We start from the raw sequence: 15,602 nt of genomic DNA, 5'->3' as shown, positions 1-15,602 counted from the left end.
CTCTGCCTTTCCCTCCCTCAAACATTTGTGACTGAGTTCACCAATGCTGGCCTAAATCAAAGAATCGTTTTAACTTGGTGAGATAGACCATAGTCGCCAATCTCAGGTCTCCTTCCTTTTCACTAGAAGTTTCGCAAAGGTGACTAAAGAGATTGGACTGGCGAGTGTCATGTGGTCACAACTCTTTCCAAAGTTCTCCAGAAACAGTGAGATCATTTGGAATTCTCTGGTGGAAGAGGTGGAATTTTCTCTGGTGGAAGAGGTGTTTTGGAATAAAGCCAAGCTTTATTGGAATAAAGCCAGACAAAAACAGAATTCCAAATTATCTCACTTGAAGTCATAAGTGGGACTAGATCAAATGCTCACCCTTAATATATAATATAGTGTTTCATACCATGTGTAGAGTTATAGGTTTCAAGCATATAGAGGGATGTCTACGGCACAGGAACCATGCATATCTTTGTTAATGTCAATTCTCTGCCAGCAATTTTAATTAATTCAGTGCATCTAAAGGTCTGTACTTGCCTGAATTATTTGATATCACTTAAATATTGAGTGTCCTTGTCTTGACAGATGTTTGGCAGGGCCTATTGATCTCCATTCTAATCCTGTTGTAAAACATTTTTCAGTGTTCAAAGACACCCTTTATATATAATGGTAAGCCAGAAAAAATTTGACCATTCTTTTTCTGATCCAGTGTGTGTTGAATGCATAGTTGGTACATCACGCTAAGCCAAAATCAAACATTCCATATGATGGCTTAATGTTACATCCAAGGAAAGCCAGGAGGATATTATTTATTTATTTATTTATTTATTTATTTATTTATTTAAATTTTTATACCGCCCTTCTCCCGAAGGACTCAGGGCGGTGAACAGGGCATATCTTAAAACTACAAAAGTACAAAAGTTTAAAAAGAATTAAATTATTGCCCACAATAAAAACAATAAAAAATATACATAAATATTAAAACCCTAAGTAATTCCCCATCAGGCCAGGCCAGCTTGTTCAAATAAATGGGTCTTTAACCCGCGCCGGAAGGAGCGGAGATCCGGTGCCATCCGGAGCTCAACCGGCAGCTGATTCCACAAAGCCGGAGCGCCCACAGAGAAGGTCCTCCCCCTGGGGGCCACCAGCCGACATTCTCTGACTGGAGGCACCCTGAGGAGGCCCTCTCTGTGGGAACGCACGGGGCGGAGGGGGGTCGACGCCGGCAGCAGGTGGTCCCCGAGGTATTCTGGACCCATGCCATGTAAGGACTTAAAAACCATCACTAAGACCTTGAACCTCACCCGGAAGACAACTGGTAACCAATGCAGCTCGCGGAGCAAAGGTGTAACATGGGAGTACCGGGAAACTCCCAAGACAACTCTCGCAGCCGCATTCTGTACCAGTTGGAGCCTCCGAGTGGTCTTCAAGGGAAGCCCCATGTAGAGAGCATTGCAATAGTCAAGATGAGAGGTCACGAGCGCATGAGTGACCGTACACAGGGCATCCCGGTCTAGATAGGGCTGCAACTGCTGCACCAGGCGAACCTGTGCGAAAGCCCCCCTGGTCACGGCTACTACATGATCTTCTAAGGTAAGCCGTGCATCCAGGAGGACTCCCAAGTTGCGAGCCCTATCTACGGGGGGTAAAAACTCACCCCCCCATAGAAAGTGATGGAACGTTTTGAATGTCCCGGGATGCCGGAATGTACAGCCACTCAGTCTTGTCAGGGTTGAGTTGAAGTCTGTTCCTCCCCATCCAGACCCGAACGGCCTCCAGGCAACGGGACATCACAGCGAGGGCATCACTGGGGTGGTTTGGGGTCGAAATGAAAAGTTGGGTATCATCAGCATATTGATGATACCCAACTCCAAAACCACGAATGATCTCACCCAGCGGTTTCATGTAGATGTTGAACAGGAGAGGCGAGAGAACCGAACCCTGAGGAACTCCACAAACGAGAGACCTAGGGGCCGATCTCTGCCCCCCTGCCAACACCGACTGCGAACGTCCCAGGAGATAGGAGGAGAACCACCGAAGAACTGTGCCTCCCACTCCCAATCCCCTGAGACGCCGCAGCAGGATACCATGGTCGATGGTATCGAAAGCCGCCGAGAGGTCTAATAGGACCAGGACAGAGGAATATCCCCTATCCCGGGGATATTAATCTTTTATCACAAGGAAAAGGAAGGATGTGACACTCAGAGCTGTACCAAACTCCATGGTTCAGAGTTCGTAAAGATACTCATGCCTATCTGGCAAATAATTCTGGTTATAATTGTCATATTATCAGTAAGCTTTGAGGAATACTTGATGATTGGATATATGATGATCACAATTTACCCACTCATGAATAAGGATGGTCTACCAAAAAGGTGTTTTCCGGCCAGGACTGAGAATTTTAATTGTAATTTTATTTTAATTGGGTTTTAATTGGAGTTTAATAGGGGTTTTATTTTATTCAAGGACTATATTTAATTATTTTAATTGTTCTTAACTTTTGTAATTTGTATTGTTATTTTAAATTCCTTGTGAACCGCCCTGAGTCCTACGGGAGAAGGGCAGTATATAAGTCCAATAAACATAAACATAAACATCCTTATAGTAATCTGTGTAGTAGGACTGTGCATCTACTTGAAATGACAACCAAATATTATACTGGGGTTTTCTAGAGGAATTTCTTTCTCAGAAGCAAGCTGGGCCTACATTGGAAAGTCCAAGGTAAACAGGATAGAAAGCTCACACACTTACGTGTCTGAGCAGGGTGAGTTTTTAACATTCCCCCCCCCCATCCCACTAATGGATTAATTACATAAGCTTTTACACCCAAGAGAAAACAGCAGAAAAACATTCTGTGATTGATAAGTATATCTACTAAATATCTCTTTCCCCCAAATTTGGAGTTCATCAGTGAAATGTTCGGGGAGGGATAATGGAGAAACGTATCAGAGTTCTTTTAATACCTTCAGCACTCATTTCAAAGTATTGAAAGAAAGCAGAAAGAGGCTCTTCAGCTTTGCAGTTATGACCTTATTCAAATCCCAGTTTGTTTCTGATTCCTTGCTCCCCAATTCTTGTTTGCTGTTACTATTTGTCTCTGGTTTGAGTGTGAGTTTCCTTCTCATCCACCCACTACTGTGACTTTCTGGGTGTTTAAATTAGGGTTTAATATTTGTAGATTTATATGTCTCAGACCTCCCTCTGTGGTTACCTTTGAACACAAATGGTTTATTTGCCCTGAGAAGCAGACCAAATAGAACAGCGTTTCCACCTGAACCTTCACTGCAATAAATTTCTGCAACGTCCCAAACCATATTTTTATTTTATTTAGGTATTTTTTATTTTTATTAGATTTATATACCGCCCTTTCCCGAAGGACTCAGGGCAGTGTACAGGGTATTTAAAACAAAACCATATAAAGATATGTCCTTTATCTACAGTCCTTCCCAAATAACATTTTGGATTCATTTCTATATTATATTTTAAATTTTAGTGCAGTTTCTTATTTTCTATTGCTGTCCCTTTTATTTTATTTTATTTTTTGGTAAGAACCTGAGAAGTTGCATAGAGATATTCTTGTTACATATTACCCTATGAAATTAATGTATGGTTGCACATCTGTTGAACATCATTATTTGGCCACAAATGAATAGTATGTGACACAATTAAGCTTATCACAGGATGAGAAGAATGATTCTTGAGAAGAAAATTATGTTCCTGAGCCTTATATCTTCTCTAATAACCATTCCTGAGGGAATCCTCTTAAGGGGCAGGAAAAAGAAGATAGGACCACCATCTCAGCAGCTGCTTCTGCCAGAGTTCTTGGTTTGGCTTTACTGTAAGGTACAACTCCACCTGTTGTGATTTATAAACTGTTGCTTGGCATAGTTTTCTGAGCCAAGCCAGGATAGCTTGTTTAAGAAACTGTTGAAGGAAAAATCTTCATCAGGGTCCAGTCCAAATGGAGGCTGTTTAGGGAAGAAGGTTCTATTTATTGAGTTGCCAGAAACTTCAGTGACACGGAATGTTTCTGGGGTAGTTGACAAAATGGAGCTGGGAATGGGTGGGTTTTTTATACCTTTTTAGGGGGTTGTATTTAGAGTTGTTCCTATTTGAGGTTGTTCCTGTTCCTGTGTCGTGTACCTTAATCTGAGCTTTTGGAATTTTAATGGTGGCGGGTTAATCCTATTATGTCGTAAAGGTCATGTTCTGTCCTTGGGAGTCTTTGTTTTTCTAATCCCATCAGCTCAAACCTTCTCTGGGGCTGTGGCTGAAGGCATTTTGCTTATGAATAGGTGGCCTAGTCTTTCTGAATAGAATTATCAGATCTGCATTTCTACAGAGCTGGCCTGCTCAGTTTCTGCCTGGGGGAGACGTGGGCAGAAAAGCCTTTTAAGATTTTTTTCCCCTCCATTATTCCTTTGGGGAAATATAATATTCTTCCTTTTTAATATCCCCCCAAATATTTCATTCTCTAGGGTGGGGTGCTGACTTCCTACAAAACCATGATGAAAATAAATCACATCTTAGTGTGATATGTGATCGCAATATACAGTAAGTGGACACAGGAGGAACTTAGAAAAAAAAAGAAATGATCAATATAAGAAGAAATATTTCAAAAATCAGTTATGGAGCCTGAATGGAAAGACTATTCAGGGAAAAAAAAACTATGCATGAATTTGATAGTCACACTTAATTAGACCCAGTAGTACCTAGCAGAATCAGCCAGATAAGTTTTTATAGCTGAAACAAAAAAATTATGATTTAGTTCCAATTTCTGGCACTAAGTTAGCGTAAGTTAGCCTTCCTTTGGGCTAGAAATTTTCTTTTGACTTTTCTTCTGTTAGTAAATGCAGACTTCATCCTACTTAGTGTTGGCATAAATTCCTCATAAGATTCCCACTGCCTTCAATCAGAATTCCCCTGAGCCTTGAAGACTGATGTGTTAATCAGCAACACATAAAAGTTGTAACAGTCTTGAACTCATTTCAGCTCACATGAGGTTCCTTAAATCACTCAAACCAGAAGGCTGACTCCCCATACCTCCAAACTGACCTTTGGGAAAATCAAGATCAACAATATAATATGTGGGATCAAAATAAAATACAGCCTGGCACAGAAAGTATTTCATCACAAAGTTGCTTTCTTTCTGATATGAAATTCATGAATAAGATTTGCAACCAGCCCCATCTCACAAGTTCTATTTTACTCTGGATTTCATTTCAAGCAGGAAAAGAGCACACAGGTCTTCTATATGCATGTGAAAGCTGAAAGACAAGCATCAGCTAGCCTATATATTCACTCTTTGCCCAGTTTGTTGCAGGTGTGCAATGCAGAGATAGAACAGAGTTGAAAGGTACCACACTTCTTTCCTGAGAAAAAAGTCTGCTACAATACAACGTGGTTGTGCCAGTTGTGATAGGTATGGGGGAACATCCTTTCCAAGCAGAAAGTCTGGAGCAAAATCTAATATTATGATCTGTCACTCAGCTCAGGCGTTTTAGTGCATTAGTTTGGCACATATCTACAGGTAATAATGAAAATATTCAGAAACTTTCTTGGAAGTAATGGTAGATTGAAGACAGCTCTGCAAAAGCTAAGCCAATGATGACAACAGAAAGAAGAGCTGGCGAGTAGACCAGCTGTTCAATAATTCCTTTCCAAGCAAGGAGAGGACTTGAGATTGCCCACAAGTGCTCCAGATCAGGGGTCCCCAACTCCTGGGCCAGAACTGGGGCACATGAGTGGTGGGTGAGCATATATGCACATGAGCAGCCCCACTTGCATGAGTAGCAGGTGCTCATGCTCATGTGAGAAGCTACATTTGTGTGAGGAGCAGACACATGTGCATGCCGCTTGTACAAATGGAGCTGCATGCGCACGCATGCCCACAGCTCATACGGAACCATGACCCCCCCCTTGCCAGACCACCAAGGCAGAAAGGTTGGGGACCAATGCTCCAGACAGTTGCTTCTCATAAGGAGATTGCAAGACAGATTTAGACAAGTCAGGGTAATAACCATTTTGCTCAGACTGTGATCAGTGCCTTTGAAAGGCCACTAGATTTATAAACTTTCTTCTCTAATCACTTTCTAAAATTGCTTGTTAACTGCTATTCAGGTATTAGGAACTTTTGGATCAACAAGTTTTACAGTACCAGGTGAGCTTCCTCCAATTATTAGGGGGAAAAAATAAAATACAAGTTTAAAAATATTTTCTTGGAATAAAGAGCAAAAAAAATGATTCAGACTTTGATTTTAGAAAATTACAAATGGACCAAGGATCCAGATAAATTTGAAAATTTGGAAGATTATAAAGAATCCTAAAGAAAATTCTTTAGTTATTTTTTTAAAAAAGACATAGTAAGCTAAAAACATTAAAAAATGGCTATTAGAGGGAACTAAAGAAACTAAAGATTACAATTAAAGGAGAAACACACTGAAATTTGACTTATTAAACAGAGTGAAGCAAAATATTGAAGGATATTTTTGTCCATTGGACTCAGATGTTAATTTTAAGAGTGTTCATTTCTATAGATTAAGTTTGAAAGATATTATGAAATATATTTTACCTGATGAAATATGGATTGATCTGAAAGTGGATTTAAAAATGACAGACTACAAAAATAATATGGAATAAAATGCTACACTGGACATACAAAAAAAACCCCAGTTATTTGAATAATTAAAAAGAATATACAAATAACAAACTAAAAGTAACCGGGATAATGTTCCTATATTAGAGTTACAAAAGACATTTGTTAAAACTTTGAAGAATGTAAAGAAGGAATAAAAAAACAAAGTTTTAGGACATTATTTCAAAATTGTTAAGAGTAAAAGGAAGGAATATAGCATTGGTTTAATTGATCAAGGTTAAAATAGAAAAGCACTGGACCTTAGAGAATTGGACTTTTATATCTCCCTGTAAGGGTTGAGATGTTTTGAAAAATACAAAAGTGAAACATGCAAACACATATGTGCAAGTCCTTCTTAAGTCTATTTTCTTATATTCATTTATAATATACAATGTTCTCTATATTATATTCTACTATATTCTATATTATCACTTGTGCATCTATGCTATATTATAATTCTACTACAGATTATACTATTGCTACTATACTAATAGCAATACTAGTATACAAGAGTGTTTTTAACTCTTATAGACCTTGGTCTGTTTTTAAATCCTCTCTTTCTCTCTCTCTGATTTTCTTCTGTTGCTATTTTCTTCTTTGTTGATGGGCAGCGAATACAGCACTGGCATTTTCCCAACACCAAGCTTCGCTTGGCTTTGTTGTGCCTCTTCTTTTTACCCCAGACCCTTCATTCTCTGCAAAGAAAATCCCTTCTTTTATTTGGCTGCTGCAGCTGCTAAATTTCCAAAACACACATCTCCTACCCCCAGCGGTTTCAAGGTGATAGCTTCTATAAGCAATTCCACCACGCTGATGCTGGGACAAAGCTCAAAGAGGAGGGGTGAAAGGCAACACGGGTGCCTGCAGTTTTCTCAGCAGCCTGCTCTTCTATCAGCTGAAATAATAAGCTTTTAAGGATTTGTTTATAGATAAGGGATGGAATATGGGAAGAGGTTGTTTTATATTTTAAGAGATGGTGATAAATTAATAAATGGTTTATACTTGTGATGAAGGGGAAAGTCACTTCTTTATATATTTTTTGTCTTTTTCTTTACTACATTTTTTTTCTTTTCTCTTTTTAATTTTCTGCACTTTCTATTTTTTTTCTTTTTTACTGTAATTTTTTAAATAAAGTTACTATTAAAAAAGAAACTTCCAGAGAAAATATATTGAATTCTTCCAAAAATAATATTTTTTTAAAAACCACTCAGAACCAAAGAACTGAAAGATGTACAAGTTGAAATAATAGAAAATACTTTTTTATTGAAAAGTTTTAAAATACATTTTGAATACAAAGAAAAAAACCCTCCTCCCCCCTCTCCCCAACCCCCCCCTACCCTACCCTCCCCCCTCCCCGACTTCCCAGAGCTGAATACAGGGTATAAAAATAAAAATAAACATAATCTAAAATATGCTAACAACAATAAAACATTAAATTCTATTGCACTTTAACTCTCCATCGTCCGAATAATAATAAAATAACTACAAACTAATTATACATCATATAGATCCACTACTTATTCAAATGCTAAATGAAACTTTTTGGTCCCATAATAGAAAATACTTGTAGCTCGACTTTTAGATTTTGGCAAGTGGTTTGCTCTCCAACCTTGTTTCAATTTAGTTTCTGAATGTTTCATTACCAGTCTAGGTAACAGCATCAGTAGGATTTTCTGGTCCTATTCTCCTTAGCTTATAAATGTCTTGTGTGACAGTGTGGTCATTTTGTCATGTGATTGGTTGTTCGTTTGGAGCTATATTTAAATTCTGAGCAGCTGATTGGTTCTCTTGTTGATTGGTAGTTTGAATGGTCTGGTTTCTTATATATTCAGATGCTGGATCTAGATCAATGTGCTTGTTAATTGCTCCTTTGGGGGAATACCAGGCTTCAATAAATTCACATGTGTGGCGTGTGTTGGCATGCCCAATGATTTTTGTTCCATCCCAATCAAACCAGTGTTGTTATCAAGTTTTCTTGCCAAAGAAAGTTCCTTAGCTGTAAGAAATGTATATATTGTGTGTTTATATCTTTAATTTTGAGTAGTTTCCAGCCAATTAATCCCTGGTGATTGGCAGATGGCACTTAATAGGTATAAAACAGAGTAGCAGATAGCAGAGAACCCTTAGAGGGAGCTTAGATGTATCTGTATCAAGCCTTTAATGAAAAATTGACTTTGGTTCCATGGTGGATTCCTGAATACACTGACATGATTTGAGTATGCAATGCTACATTTTGAAGCCTTAAGTGAACACTGACAGGTGATGCTCTTCTGGAATTTAAATGTCGCAATGCTGCCATTAAAAATACAGTTACAAAAGCTAAAAGAAATTGCTGGGAGCAGTTTTGTGGAAATGTTTCTATCACCTTGATATACAGAAAGATAATGAACCTATGTGAAAGTAAATCTCAGCAGAAAAATTAACTGCATTGATAACTGATTAGGTGCATCATTAATGTGAGTGACACTGAAACCTTGGAAGAAGCTTACATTAGAAGTAGCACCCTGGAATATTGGTCAAGAAATTTTAAGCAACAGCAGTTGGCTCAATGGGTTAAGACACTGAGCTTGTCGATCAGAAGGTTGGCAGTTTGGCGGGTCGAATCCCGAGTGCCGCGTAGCAGAGTGAGCGCCTGTTACTCGTCCCAGCTTCTGCCAACCTAGCAGTTCGAAAGCACGTAAAAATGCAAGTAGAAAAATAGGGACCACTACGGTGGGAAGGTAACAGCGTTCCGTGCACCTTTGGCATCTAGTCATGCCGGCCACATGACCACGGAGACGTCCTTGGACAAGCGCTGGCTCTTCAGCTTTGAAACGGAGATGAGCACTGGCCCCTAGAGTCAGAAACGACTAGCACGCATGTGCGGGGAAACCTTTTAGTTCATTTTTATTAATTCACTAATTTGGTGCACATCGTAGACTAAAAAGACTATTGAAAAAGAAAAACACAACTAACACAATTCACATAAAAGCTTTTGAAAATAAAATAAAAATCAAAGTTACAAGGGCACTGAGGTGTCTTATGACCATTTTTCACACTTTTGGCCATTGCGGCATCCCCATGGTCACATGATCAAAATTGAGACACATGGCAACGGGTTCATATTTATGATGGTGGTTATGTCCCAAGGTCATGTGATCCCCTTTTGCAAACCTCTGACAAGCAAAATCAATGGGGAAGCCAGATTCACTTAACAAACATGTTACTCTTAACTGCAGTGATGCACTTAACAATTGAGGCAAGAAAGGTTTATAATCTTTATAATGAGCAGATTAAACTGGTATCTATTTTAAGAGTAAAGCTTTCCTAGCTGATTAAGAAAAATTGTTGGAATTTTCTGCATGTTAATCAGCTTCAAAATAATTGTGAAGTAGACTGGCTGTTGTACAGACAGACTTTGAGATTAATTTGATTTATACAGCCCTTGTTATCTGCAATATTCTACCAGGAGAAAAGGAAATAGCCTTTGTCTTTGAGATAGAAATCATCCATTTCTAAAACATACATTTTTGGAAGATTTAGAACAAACCAAAAAAAAAACCCCAAAACCCACATCTTGACAGAGAGCATAATTAACCTGTGGATTCATTATCTCAAGATGTGATGGCCACTAACCATACAGTTTTAAACGGCAAATGGGTAAATTCAAGGAGGTCAAGTCTAGGTAGTCCTCATTTACAACAGTTCATGTAGTGACAATTCAAAGTTACAAGGGCACTGAAAAAGTAACTTCTGGCCATTTTTCACCCTTATGACCATTGCGGCATCCCCATAGTCACATCATCAAAATTCAGACAATTGGCAAGTGACTCCTTTTTATGACGATTGCAGTGTCCCGGGATCATGTGATCACCTTCTGACAAGGAAAGTCAAATTGGGGAATCAAATTCACTTAACAGCCCCGTTACTAACTTAACAACTGCAGTCACCCAATTAACAACTATGGTAAGAAAAGTCATAAAAGGGGGCAAAACTCACTTAACAAATGTTTCACTTAGCCACCTAAATTTTGGGTTCAGTTGTGGTCATAAGTTGAGGACTACCTGTATACCAAAAGCAAGAAGTCTTTAAACATCCAGGGTTTCCTCTGGATTCCCTTTACATACCACCTTCACAAATTTGGAATTTGGGAGGTATGTCTCTGACTCTTGTTTTTGAGCACCCTGTTATAATCAGTTGGCCACTGTTAGAAACTATATACAAGATTAACCTTCACCTGATCCAGCACGGTTAAGCTTTTATTCTTGCATGATTTTATTTGCCACATTTTGCTCTTAAATGTGCAGTATGTTCATTTTTCTCCCCAAATTGCCAGCTTGAAGCTCTATCCAAATCAGGTCTCCCATGCCTGCAATTTTTATAGCTAAATCTAAAGAAAAAAGAAAAAAAATCCTTTAATGAATAAATAGATATTTAGTTAGACATGGAAGACTAACTTCTTGTAGTACTTTTAAAAGGGAATTATTGTTATTACTTTGCATTAAAATTGGAAGAAATGGGGACATAGCTATTTAAACCAGCATGTGGGAATGACGGAATCTTTCTATGGCCAATATTTTATTATCCCTCAGAACTATCATAAAAAGTGTGTCATTTTTGTACCAGTTCAAATGATGACACACAAACAGTGTTTGTTGTTATCCGGGTGAGATTCAAAGTGCTGGTGATGACCTATAAATGGCATGGGCCCAGATTATCTGAGGGAGCACCTGCTGCCAGCGTCAATTTCCCATCATCCTGTGCGCTCCCACAGGGAGGGCCTCTACAGGGTACCGCCGGTCAAGGATTGCCGACGGGTGATCCCCAGGGGGAGGGCGTTCTCTGTGGGCGCGCCTGCCCTATGGAATCAACTGCCAACGGAACTCCGGACTGCCCCCGACCTTCGTTCATTTCGCCGGGACCTAAAAACCTGGCTCTTTGAGCTATCTGGTCTGGACTGAGGGGTTTAATGTTTTTAAATTGTGATTTTAATTTTTTGCAGCTAGACTTAATTTTATTTTATTTTATTTTAATTTTATATTGTATTGTTTTTAAATTTTGCCCTGTAAACCGCCCTGAGTCCTTTGGGAGTAGGGCAGTATATAAACCGAATTAATAAATAAATAAATAATGCTTCTACTCCAAAATAATTATCTGTCTCAAAGACACTCAGGGTGTGTGTGTTTTTTTAAAAAAGTTATTTTTATGGATGTTTTCTCTTTAAAAAATATGCTTCATACGTCTAACAACACGAAATCTGAAAATAAATTAAAAGTTAAAAATAATTGTATATACAAAATTAAAATAAGTAAAAACAACAATGATAAAATTATGGGAGCAATTCAAAAGGCCATAAAACGTTTTGAAACATTCTCTACACAATTAGACAATACAACTGCTGATACCTTTAGAATGTGTGACAGGTTAAAGTGTTTTCTTTATGAAAAGCACACACTATAATAGTTAAACCATATTACTGCTACATTTCAAAATATATTCCCTCAATGTATTTTCAGCATTTTGATAGTTCAATTTCCATGCATAAATTTAAGTAATGTGAAAATCACGAACTTAAAAATGAATGTTCAAGTCTATATACCAAAGAATTATATTTCATTGTTGTAAAAAAGTTCAGTGAATGAATCTGCCAGTCAATAGTATATGATATAATTTATCATTATTCTACCACTTGAAAAAAGCTACTTTGAGCTCCAATAAATACTGCTTAATGTTTTCACTGATATTCTCATTTCCTTTATCTTATTCAGGATATTAACTCTCAACTTGTAATACATTTGCAGCAGCTGAAGACATTTTTTTTTCCATTTGATGAGACTTGATCACTTGAATAACTTGTTCTAATTATCTCTAATTGGTTTCTCTCTATGAAAAGAATAAATTGGGTAGATCACAGTTAATAACCTCTAGAAATAAAAGAAATGGTAAATGGTTTGGATAATGACATAGGATGGAATGTATCTGTGTGCCACCAAATAATTCAGTTAATAGGAAAAGATAATTAATAATATCACCATCACCAATATTGCTGTGGGGAATCATGTTGTGGTTATTCAGTTGCTAAGTCATATCCACTTCTTTCCAATCCCATGGAGATAGCATTCCAGGCACCCCTGTCCTCCACTGTCTCCCAGAGTTTTCCCAAATTCATGTTCATAGCATCAATGACACAATCTAACTATCTCAATCTTTGCCCTACTCTTTTTGACTTCAATCTTTCCCAATGTCAGGTTTTTTTCCAATGTTCTTCTTTTCTCATTCAGTAACCAAAGTATTTGAGCTTCAGCTTCAGTATCTGTCCTTCCAAAGAACAGGGGGCCAGGTTGTTCACCAAAGCACAGAGGGCAGGACGAGAAACAATGGTTGGAAACTGATCAAAAAGAGAAGCAACTTGGAATTTATTTATTTTATTTATTTTTATTTTTTTATTCCATTTATATCCCGCCCTTCTCCGAAGACTCAGGGCAGCTTACAAGCTTAGCAGTAGCCTTCATTCTATGTATATGCCTGCTTATTAGGGCTTTCACACACACCCCAGCGGCATTATTACAAAGTCAGCTTAATTGCCCCCAACAATCTGGGTCCTCATTTTACCTACCTCGGAAGGATGGAAGGCTGAGTCAACCTTGAGCCTGGTGGGATGCGAACCTGCACTAATTGCAGGCAGCTGGTGTTACTTAAGGAGGCATTAGCCCACTGCTCCACCAAGGCTCCACCAAGGAATTAAGGAGAAACTTCCTGACAGTGAGGACAATTAACCAGTAGAACAGCTTGTCTTCAGAAATCATGGGCGCTCCATCACTGGGGATTTTTAAGAAGAGACTGAACATTCACCTGTCTGAGATGGTATAGGTCACAGGTCTGCAACCCGCAGCTCCGGAGCCGCATGCGGCTCTTTCAGCCGTCTCCTGCGACTCCCAGTCCTCTGCTATGTGCAGTCCAAAAAGAAAAGTTCAACCAATCAATTCAAATATGCAGGGTAGGTGCATATCTCGCCTTGGCTCCACTCTTCAGTTAAACCCTGTTCTGGGCATGCGCGCATGTATGCACATGCGCACACATTTTTTGCGGCTCCCAGTTTTTCCTTTTGTGAGGGAACTGGTTCCGAGTGGCTCTTTCACTGTTTCAGGTTGCTGACCCCTAGTATAGGTTCCCCTGTCTGAGCAGGGGGCTGGACTAGAAGACCTCCAAGGTCCCTTCCAATTCTATTCTATTCTATTCTATTCTATTCTATTCTATTCTATTCTATTCTATTCTATTCTATTCTATTCTATTCTATTCTATTCTATTCTATTCTATTCTATTCTATTCTATTCTATTCTATTCTATTCTATTCCTTTAGGATTGACTGATTTGATTTCTTTGCAGTCCAAAGGACTCTCAAGAGACTTCTCCAGCACCACAATTTGAAAGCATCAATTCTCTGGTGCTCAGCCTTCCTTATGGTCCAATTCTCACAGCCATATATTATCACTGGGAAAACCATAGCTTTGACTATACGGACTTTTGTTGGCAAGTTATGTCTCTACTTTTTAATATGCTGTCTAGGTTTGCCATACTTTCCTTCTAAGGAGCAAGTATCTTTTAATTTTATATCTGCAGTCACAGTCTGCAGTGATCCCAAGAAAATAAAATCTGTCAGTGCTTCAATTTCTTCTGCTTCTATTTGCCAGGAATTGATGGGGTTGGATGCCATGATCTTAGTTTTTTTTATGTTGAGTTTCAAGCTAACATTTGCACTCTTCTCTTTCACCCTCTTCAAGAGGCTCTTTAGTTCCTCTTCACTTTCTGCCTTCAGGTTCTTTGGAGAATAGGGTGTCCCCCTATTGGTATTGTCTGCATATCTGAGGTTGTTGATATTTCTCCTAGCAATTGTAATTTATAGCTTGTGATTCCTTAAGACAAATCACTGGTTATCAAACAATGAGACTACATGAGGGATGGATGGATGGATGGATAGATAGATGGACGGACAGATAGACAGATTTTGTACTTGTTTTGGTTTTTATGAAAAGTTTCTCTATAAATCCTGTCTTGTGTCCTTCCATTTTATTACAAAATGGAGAACTACTACCACCTTCCAGGTAGAATAAAACCATTACATCATTTGCAAAGCTCTGGTTTTCATCTTCATCCACCTTTAACCTCAGATAGGTATCAGTTTCCCATTCAAGGATGGTGTACATTTTTTTTGGGGGGGGAGGTTCCTCCTGGATTCATAGTTCAGGATCAGCGACCGGCTAGAAGCTATGTCCAGGAAGGGCTTTGCACAGCTTCAGCTGATGTGTCAGTTTCACCTTTCTCTAGATCAGAAGGTCTACATCAGTGATTCATGACCTGGTCACCTGCAGCTTGACTACAACAATGCACTCTAAATGGGATTGCTCTTGAAAACTATCTAGAGGTTCAATTGGTCCAGAATGGAGGGGGGTGGATTGTGATGGGCATTGCCGAGTATGCCCTTGTAAAACCTCTGCTTTATAAGCTAAAGCCATGTAAAACCTCTGCTTCATAAGCTTCTACTAGTTGTGATTCAAGATGCTGGTTATTACCCATAAAATTCTATATGACATGGGGTCTGGTTACTTAAGGAACTGCCAGTGTCCCATTATATTTGCCTGGACAATTCATTTTGGCAGGGCTGCCATGCATGAGGCTTTGTCAATTAAACAATGTCATTTGAGGCTTTGTCAATTAAACAAGAACCATGGTGGTGCAGTGGTTAGAATACAGTATTGCAGGCTAGCTCTGCTGACTGCCAGCAGTTCAATCCCGACCAGCTCAAGGTTGACTCAGCCTTCCATTCCTCCAAAGTTGGTAAAATGAGGGCCTGGATTGTTGGAGGCAATATGCTGGGTCTGTAAACTGCTTAGAGAGGGTTGTAAAGCACTGTGAAGAGGTATATAAGTCTAAGTGCTATTGCTATCTATCAGGACCCAGGAAAGGTGCCTTCTCAGTAAGAATACCTGCACTTAGGAATGAG

General features: G+C 38.9%; 1 protein-coding gene across 3 annotated transcripts in view; it reads right to left on the bottom strand.

Annotated features, from left to right (window-relative positions):
- The window catches only part of PRELID2 (PRELI domain containing 2), a 226,080-nt gene that overhangs the window by 136,185 nt on the left and 74,293 nt on the right, over window positions 1-15,602 (bottom strand). For 2 of the 3 annotated variants that reach the window (XR_014025070.1, XM_081317341.1), the window contains one exon: window positions 9,502-10,991. The exons of the other annotated variant lie outside the window; for it this stretch is intronic. The gene's annotated coding sequence lies outside the window, so the exon portion shown is untranslated. Of the gene's footprint in view, window positions 1-9,501; window positions 10,992-15,602 lie in introns of those variants that run through there. 3 annotated transcript variants of the gene reach the window in all.

The sequence above is a fragment of the Vipera berus genome (assembly GCF_964194415.1).
Source record: "Vipera berus genome assembly, chromosome: 2".
NCBI lineage: Eukaryota > Metazoa > Chordata > Lepidosauria > Squamata > Viperidae > Vipera > Vipera berus.
The sequence above is the reverse complement of the archived record's forward strand: the minus strand, read 5'-3'. Positions and strand labels throughout refer to the sequence as shown.